This window comes from Nelumbo lutea, chromosome 4, assembly GCF_056320005.1.
Source record: "Nelumbo lutea isolate HS-2025 chromosome 4, American lotus-T2T, whole genome shotgun sequence".
Lineage (NCBI taxonomy): Eukaryota > Viridiplantae > Streptophyta > Magnoliopsida > Proteales > Nelumbonaceae > Nelumbo > Nelumbo lutea.
In genome coordinates, this window is record NC_142687.1 from 87,264,976 (window position 1) to 87,274,296 (window position 9,321).

Here is a 9,321-nt window from a genome sequence, read left to right on the forward strand (position 1 = left end):
CTAATGCTGACGACGCATTATCAGAATCTTTGATTTGGAATCTCAATTCCCGATATACAAGCCGTGTTGATTCTAAATCAACCGCTCCCCAGGGCGTTTAATGTTCCCAAATCCGAATAAAAAAATTCCAAAATAGCGGTTACGACTTACGACTGTTGTTACCGGTAAGAGAAGAGTCTACGACCATCGGTGTAGGCCATGTGTTATATCTCAACGTAACGTTTCGTATGGCAAATTGATGCGCACACGGCACATGACAAACTGCCTGTACATCGAACGAAGGATGCTGAACATTCCAAGGGAAGGGAACATTCATAGACGGAACGGGATGTGTTCCTCGAGACCGGATCTGCTCCTCACAAAGAGCTCCTCACGTGTACATCCTATCATGCATTCGGAACATCTCCCATAATTATAAGTTATTATTCACGGGAGATGTTTTTAATGAACGGTGGATGTACATGTGAGGCGCCCATGTGTGGGGATCAGATCCCATTCCCTGTTCTTCACACATGGGCATCTCACATGCACATCCACCATGCATTAAGAACATCTCCCGTGAATAATAACTTATAAGGGATATGTTCTCAATCATGGTAGCATCTGCTCCTCACACGGGGCGCCTCACATGCACATCCACTGTGCATTGGGAACATCTCCCGTGAATAATAATTCATAAGTACGGGAGATGTTCCCAATGCATGGTACGATGTGCGTGTGAGGTGCGAGTGAGGCACCCTATGTGAGGAGTAGATCTGGTCTCGTCTAATTCTCCCAATATCAGATTCAATAGTTACTACCATGCTCACACCATACTCATATCAACTTGCAACCGTCTATTGAGAACATCTCCCTATTTATATTTTTTCATTCATTGAGAATCCCAATGCACAGTTGTCATGGTCTGACACTGGCTTAGCCTTGCTTACGCTTGGCAGGCTTACGTTAAGGGACATCACTGTCATTTTTGCCAATAAGATTATTGAGAAATCCCATGTCATCTTTAGGCAGACTACCAGAAGCTTAGCATACTCTTTGAGGATGGGTGGTTGACCTCCTTGGGTGCCTAACCTTGGCACTCCTACACCAACATCCCTTGCGGGGCGGCCCTGGTTAATGGCTAGCATGGCAACCAAGGTTCCTCATGGGGACAATGCATGGATCGGCATTGCGCCACCGACACTCAAGGGAGGCTTGGCATGCGTGCCTGGCTTAAGCATGACCCTTCACCATGCCAGCCCCTTGCTTAAGCTGAATAAGCTATCCCGTTGCCCCTAGCGCACGGGTGTGTTCCGACCCAACGGTTGCCTATCCTCAGCGGCACATTGGGTGCCTACATTGTCAGTATACAGGAGTCCCTTTACATTGGTGCCAAGTCACCTCTCATCATGGCCATCCCCCTTTAGCACGTAAGTGGTGCCTCCCATGAACCAGCAAGAGCCAGCAGAGTGCCCCGGCCATGAGCCTTGAGGTCATGATCTAGTGCTACTGACCTTGGTGGAGCCATCTCATCAGGCAACTCCTAGCCTCAAGCACACATAAGGCTTGTCCTATCCTGCTTTGGCCTAGACGCCGCACGGGTTTCTTCCACTACAAAACTACCCCTATGACAGTTGGTATTAGAGCAAAATGCACACAGAGCCAGTTGAAGCGGTCATCACGATAAACAACACATCGTGGGGCACGGTCCCTCGGCACTTCCACTTGGGTACAAACAAGCAAGCAACACATCAGGCCTGGCAAGAGGCCATTCATCATGTCCTCATTCCAATGACCCCAAAACAGCGCCCTTGTGGGGGCAGACGCATTGGTCGCTGTGCTCATATGTGGGCAGACACATGAACCATTTCCTGGAAGGCATATTGTGGTGGTTTGAGTGGGGGAGTGCCATGCTTCCTCACGGACATCAGTTGCTGTTCATTTTAGTGAGTTGCGAGCAGTGCGCCTACATCTTGGTTTCATGACGGGTGAGTCATTGTTCCGTAGCTTTGTTTGAGGCACTACTAAAGCGAGGATAGTAGTCCATAATTGGTTGGTGTCAACACTTGGTCAAAGAATATCACTGAAGTGGCATTTTTTGCACAAAATGGGTCCTCGGTTGAAGCCACAATATTGGAATGCTAGGTATGTGGGTACACTGGCCGTTGGAGGACATGCTTAGCTAAACACACTGGCGGAACATTCGAACAACAATCACACATCACAAGGCAAGTGCATGTTCGGCAACATCATGGGTAAAAGTTGCCACACTCGCGCACATTGCAATCAGATCTTCTTGAGGCAGCAGCACATTGGTCCCCCTTGAAGCGAAGAGGTAGCCCGAGTCGGCGAGGCGAAGTGTAGTTTCGAGGGCCAAGAGAGAATAATCCATGGACTAGGTTTGAGTAACCCGCACACGGAGATGTGAAGTCTGCAGGCTAGCATGGTGAAAGGGTGCCCAGGACACATCGCCAACAACAGGAGTAGACCTATCACATCGTGTTCGGTAGCACCACCGAAAAGCTACCAAGAAGACAGTCGAGCCTTGAGGTAAAGATGATACATGGGGCAGACCTTCACAAAGCACACACATCCAATTTCTTCGAGGGCCCTTCTCACACACTTTCAACGGCATAGCCATCACACGGTTTGAGTAACCTCAACACAGGGGATGAAGTCTATGCAAGCCGGCATGGTGAAATGGTTCTATCCCCATAAATGGACACCAACATAGGTGAGACCCAAGTTGGCTAGGTGAGCCCAGGAACTGGCACACAAGTGGATGGCATGGGACACAGACGCCCATTCACAAGAAGAGCCATTGTCGATAATGACAATGGATTGCGTAGGGGAGCCTGTCACGATTTGACACAGGCTTAGCCTTGCCTACGCTTGGCAGGCTTACGTTAAGGGACATCACTATCATTTTTGCCAGTAAGATTATTGGGAAATCTCATGTCATCTTTAGGCAGACCACCAAAAACTTAACGTACTCCTTGAGGAGGGGTGGTCGACCTCCTTGGGTGCCTAACCTTAGCACTCCTAGACCAACATCCCTTGCGAGGTGGCCCTGGTTAATGGCTAGCATGGCTGCCAGGGTTCCTCATGGGCGCACACATGCTCATGGGGACAGTGCATGGACCAGCACTGCGCCACCGACACTCAAGGGAGGCTTGGCATGTTGGCTTGGCTAAAGCATGACCCTTCACCACGCCAGCCTCTTGCCTAAGCTGAATGAGCTATCCCGTTGCCCTTAGCGTACGGGTGTGTTCCAACCCAACAGTATCCGGTGCCTACATCATTGGCATACAAGAGTCCCTTCACATCGGTGCCAAGTTGCCTTTCATCATGGACATCCCCCTTTAGCACGTAAGTGGCACCTCCCATGGACCGGCAAGAGCCAGTAGAGTGCCCTGGCCATGAGCCTTGAGGTCATGATCCAGTGCTGCTGACCTTGGTGGAGCCGTCTCATCGGGCAACTCCTAGCCCCAAGCACACATAAGGCTTGTTCTGGCCTGCCTTGCCTGGACATCGCACGGGTTTCTTCCACTGCAGAACTACCCCCATGACACAATTGCAAGCGGTTGTAATTATTAGGCCATGCTCATGTGGTACTAAGCCACTCGCAGCTATGTTTTGGGAATATTCCCAATACACGATTGCAAATGATTATGAGCACGGTCTTGTGATGACTAAATCAAATCCAAGGAGTCCGATTTTGCTCCTTACATCGACTTTATAGCATGTTCCAACCGCACATCGGAATTATTTTTCATACTTGTATGTTATAATTAATGATAGATGTTCCCAATATATGGTGGGATGTGACCGTGAGGTTGATGTGATGAAAAAATCCCAATTCCTTTCATGAAGTGTTCATTATAGAAATTGTACTTCATGCCATGTGTAATTTGGGCAGGCCTAAATAGACCAATCCAGTCTACATTTTTTCAAGAATTAAGCTTGGGTTGTGGTCATTAGGTTGGGTTTGAACCCAAAGTCTAGGCTTTCCTAATGTTTTCGTTTGGTTTAACATAGTCGAGCCACTAACTATTTTAGTCCAATTCGAGCATAGCTATTTACACGCATTTAGATGCAAATGTTGTAAGCAAAATATATAAAATTATTAATTAAAGGTTTAAACTAGTAATATTAATAGGCCTCTTTAAGCACCATTTTGTTAGCCTTATGTGTTTTAATGATAACAAACTCATTGAGAGTGCTAATGAATAGTATTAATTGTGTAGTTATATACATTGAACTACAAATGTTCAACAAATTGCTATGAGCAAAGCACAAATGATATGCATTGGACAACTGCAAATTAACTTGAATCACTCAAAATAAGAAGTATACTAATAAACAGGGTTTTTAAAACTGAATTGGACAACAAACCATTCAAGGGTCTAGTTCCTAGGTCGAACGGTCAGATAGTTCAAATAGTTTGACCACTCGGATCTATAGTTTGCTGATCAAATCAACAGTTTTTACCAAAAGATGATTATGGGGTAAAACAAAATCGACCAAGTAACTGGTTATCAGTTTTTCCAGTCCGGTTTTGAAAACATTGCTACTAAAAGCCAAAGAGAGGGAAGTATTATTTTGTATTGTATTTTAGCACTTGATGTAGACCATTTGCATAAGATGCACTTCATAGGCTTAGGGTCCATTTGGTTCAAGTTCAATATTGAATTTGAAATTATAATGGGAATCCCCAAGAACCATAATCACATTAGCTTGTTCTTAATGTATATTTGGTTCAAATGAGAATTAGGGATGCCAATTTTCCCCACAAAACCGGGCCCTTGATCTAACCCTACCCGAATGGGATGGATTTTTCCTGATAATAAAAGCAAATGTGTCGGGTTTGGGGATTTCTCTTTTGCCCCAACCCAAGGACGGGGCGGGGATGGAGTCTGCATAAATCCCTGAACACGATTGTAAATTATATAAATACCCTTTTATATACATGTGAGTTAGCCAACTAGGTTTTTGTGTTTTTGTAATTTTGGTTTCTCTTTCTCTTCTCAGTTCCAGAGTTCCAATTCGGTAGTTCCAAACTTCCTATTTGTCTTCACCTCTTCTTCTTTAGTCTTCCTAGATTTCTAGTTCAACAATTCCATAGTTCCAATTTGTCAATTCTAACCGTCACAGATGGTTTTTCACTTTGCGGCTTGCGCTTTTGGCTATGTTCTTCCTCTCTTAGTTCGCCCGCCGACCACCAAGCGTCGTAGCAGTTCTAAACTTCTAGTGGCTCCGTTCTGGCATTTTCAGTTTTCCCCTCTCTCATTTCTTCATACATGTATTTCTCCCTCTACTCCATAATCGTTTTTGTCATATGTATTTAACTATTTAAGGCTTTAAGCTTTAGGCTGTGTTTAGTTTTTGAGAAAATTATTGGAATTGAGAAAGATGAGAAATTCTCGAGGAGATAAGGTTCGAGTGAAAGGAAAGTTGAGTATGGATGCAAAATGGTTGTTAGAGTTGGAAGCAAAACCCAATATTGACCAAAATAAAATCCCATAGAGAGTGGTTTAGCCCCACCACATTGAACTGACTGAAGTTTACAAACTTCTCCCGAATTTGGAGTGTTGTTTGATCTAAGTCACGTTAGATGAAAATAGGGCAACAGAGTGGGGATATGTTGAGAATTCCCCATACCTGACGAGGCCAAGGATGGGGGTTGAATCTTTACCTTGATATCAGGGATGAGTTAGGGAATTTTAGCCAAGGGGCGGGGAGGGGGAGGGGGTGCCCTGCCCCATACCCGCTCTATTCAAAATAGGATTTTGATTGTTGTTGTTTGGTTCAACTAAAAATAATGATAATAATGACAATGATGTGAGAAAGAAAAAAAGAAAGTTGATTTGAAGGAAGAAAAGCAAGATGAATAAATACCAACCACTAGTGGTATTAGTAATGACAACAATGACTGAGAGGAGGATGAAGAGGGAGAGAAGATAGGGGAATGAAGAAAATAGAGTGGAGGAGGAAAAATATGAAGAAGATGGAGAAGAAGAAAAAGAGATGGTAGTCAACGATAGTTTTACCCCATTGGAGAAGGTGGTCTATAGCAGGTAGTCAGATACTTGGATGGAGGAAGGTATGAAGGAGATGCTCAAGACTTGGGTCAATTGGGGCTTTATAAAAAAAATGAAATACCCAATAAAGAGGTTGGAATGGGAATTACATTCTAATGGGGGATCACAAATGGCCATTTGCCCATATGGGGAAATCTCATTCCGCTAAGAATGAGAATGGGATTCCTTTTTTGATCAACCAAAAGGTTGGAATCAAAATAGGCCCTTTCAATTCGATTCAAAGCATTTATTCCTGCAAACCAAATCAACCCTTATTCGGTTACCCAAACCTTAGCATCTAATTTCTAATATTAGGTTTGGTTCTTAAGTGCTTTTGGACTCAAAATTAATTAATATAAACTTAGAATCCAAAAAAAATGGATATTTGAAATGGAAATGTTTAAGTTTTTAAGGTTGTGAAAAGTGAATAGTCAACTTCCAATAAACCTATAGTCAATTACCCTTGATAGTCAAGGTCATTGTTGTATAGATATTGTTAGTGGTCGACTACCCATGAACCTATAGTTAGATGACCTTAACATGAGAGGCTTGTTTTGATTAGGCATTGATGAGGGCCGATTTGGCCCGTAGAATAATATGGTGACATGTGGAGCCACAAACCGACAAAGTGACACTTTAGTATTCTTGGACACCTCAACAGACCTAGTCACCTTAGGCACCTCATGCCACTCAGCCTAGGCTGGGGCCCGAGCAACTCTCCATACTCACTGACCTGTCGAGGTTCCACATAGCCTCCTTCTAGAAGTGAGCCAGTTGTCTTCGGTCTCCTCGGGATCATGACACATGTCAATGGATCTTATCTTCATCCCGCCTGAATCGGATGGACATGGATATGCCTTATCAGCTTACTAGGAGTCCATCTTTGGGTGCAAAAATGACTCTGGGTTTGACGGCCCAGTGAACCCGGACATGCATCGTGAGGCCCACAGTAGCTCACCTATATAAAGGCTTTGCCTCCAACCTCACAAGGTACACGCGATTTAGCTCTCGCAATTCACTACTCTAAGATATCAAGTCTCTCAAAACCTCATTCGCTAATTTAAGCATCATAGTGCCCACATCGAGTAAAGTACCCCGGGAGCTCTGATATTCTTGCCATACAGTTTGACCTAGCCACATAGCAATCCAACGTCCGAGCTGCCTTCTAGCAAGGAGTGACCAGATCGTGCACCATCAGGCATTATTCAGTAGATGACTACATTAAATCATGAATTGACTATATCTCATAACCAATACTATGATTAAATTACTAGTCAACTATCAGGGGAACTAGTTGAATGCTAAAGAAAAAGGATTCCTCCATACTAGTGGTAGTCAACTACTAGCTCATGGTAGTTGACTATTTGTAAAAAATCAACAAATTGAAGGCATAATGACCATTACCTCTTATGGTATGCCTTTTATCTTGTTGAAAACTCAATTTGTTTATTTTTCACAATACTAGTAATTAAGTCGTGTGTTGCACATATGATTTTTTTTCATATTAATTACTTGAATTTTAGATATATGATATATCATATTAGGATAGAAATTGAAAATTAATAAAAGTAACAATATGGTTAAAAATAATTTTAAATACTTGTACTAAATGTGCACCTACAAAAATTTTAGCTTATAATAACAATTATTATTATTATTATTATTATTACTAAATTTTGTATCCCATTTCTTTCTTAAATAAAAATAATTTTTATTCTAAGAATTATTTTTATTTAATATGATGATTATATAACATTGGAAATGTTTCAAAATGTCTTTGATAAAACTCTATAATTTTTTATCTTTTGTGTTCTATCTTTTTTTTTAAATATTTATTATTCAATTATGACATCATGAATTCCTTTGAAAAGTTGGATCATTGACCCACCATTTAAATATGAAAATATATTTTCTTTCGGATCAATTTTAAATTATATATTTCACCTACAATATATACATAATTTTTACTTATCACACTTAATTTTTGTTTGGCATAATTGATATATAATTTTTTATATAATCTTTTGATTACAAATATTTGTTATTATTTTTTGAATATTTATTATTTAATTATTATATAATTGATTAATTCATTTGACCCAAACCATTAACCCATGATCCAAAAAGAAAAATAGTTTGATTTATAGGTTGACATTAAATTTTGTATTACATTTCCATTATTGATAAAATTATATCTTCTGTATAATATTTATTTTTGTTCAATATAATGAATGGATAATATTATATATATCCAATAATTTTTTAAAATATATTTATATCTTATGTATAATATTTATTTTGTAATTCTCTGTATTTCTATTTTTTAAAATTTTATTATTTGACTATGACATCTAATGATGGCGGATTTGGCCCTCCAATGATATTTGTGACACATGGTACCTCGGAACAACTAGGTGACACATGGACCCACTTAGGCAACAACTTGCCTTAGCCAAGTTGATGGTGTCCCACCTGGCGGCCTGGCCCTGGCGCGAACTGGCAGCCTGGCACTGGCGGCCTGGCCCTGGCGCGACCTGGTGGCCAGGCCCTGGCGTGACTTGGCGGCCTGGCCCAGGCGCGAGCTGGCAGCCTTGCATAGGCGCGACCTGGCGGCCTAGCACAGGCGCCAACCTGACGACCTGCGAGACATGCAAACTGACAAATTCGGCATGCATATCCAAACACTCCCGCAATCCTTGGAAGTTGGCCCATGTGCCAAACGATCGAGAGGGTGGTCAACGTGCATGGCGGTTGCCTCAGAGAATCTCAGACCACTTAGACGACCTACGAGACGTGCTCGTTGACAAATTCGACATGCATATCCAACACTCCCGCGATCCTTGGAAGTTGGCCCATGTGCCGAACGATCGAGAGGGTGGTCAACGTGCATGGAGGTTGCCTCAGAGAATCTCGGACCACTTAGACGACTTCTCAGAAATCTCGGATATGGTGCGTGAAGCCCACGCCGACCAATGCCTATATAAAGGCACCAACCCCAATGACATGGGGGACAAGTAAGCATATTCTAGCTCTCATACTTTGTGATTTTTAGCTCGTAGTCTACTATGAGAGTACTGACTTAAGCATTGGAGTGACCTCACCGGGTTAGCAACCCCAGGTCCTCTGACATTGGTTCCTCATAGGTCTCTAAAGAACTACGAAGCTCAACAATCAATCCAGCTCGCCACCAGCCAGCTCGTCACCTAATAGGCAGCGTGACACTCTGGTCAGTTTGGCACCTAATAGGCAGCTCGACCCACTA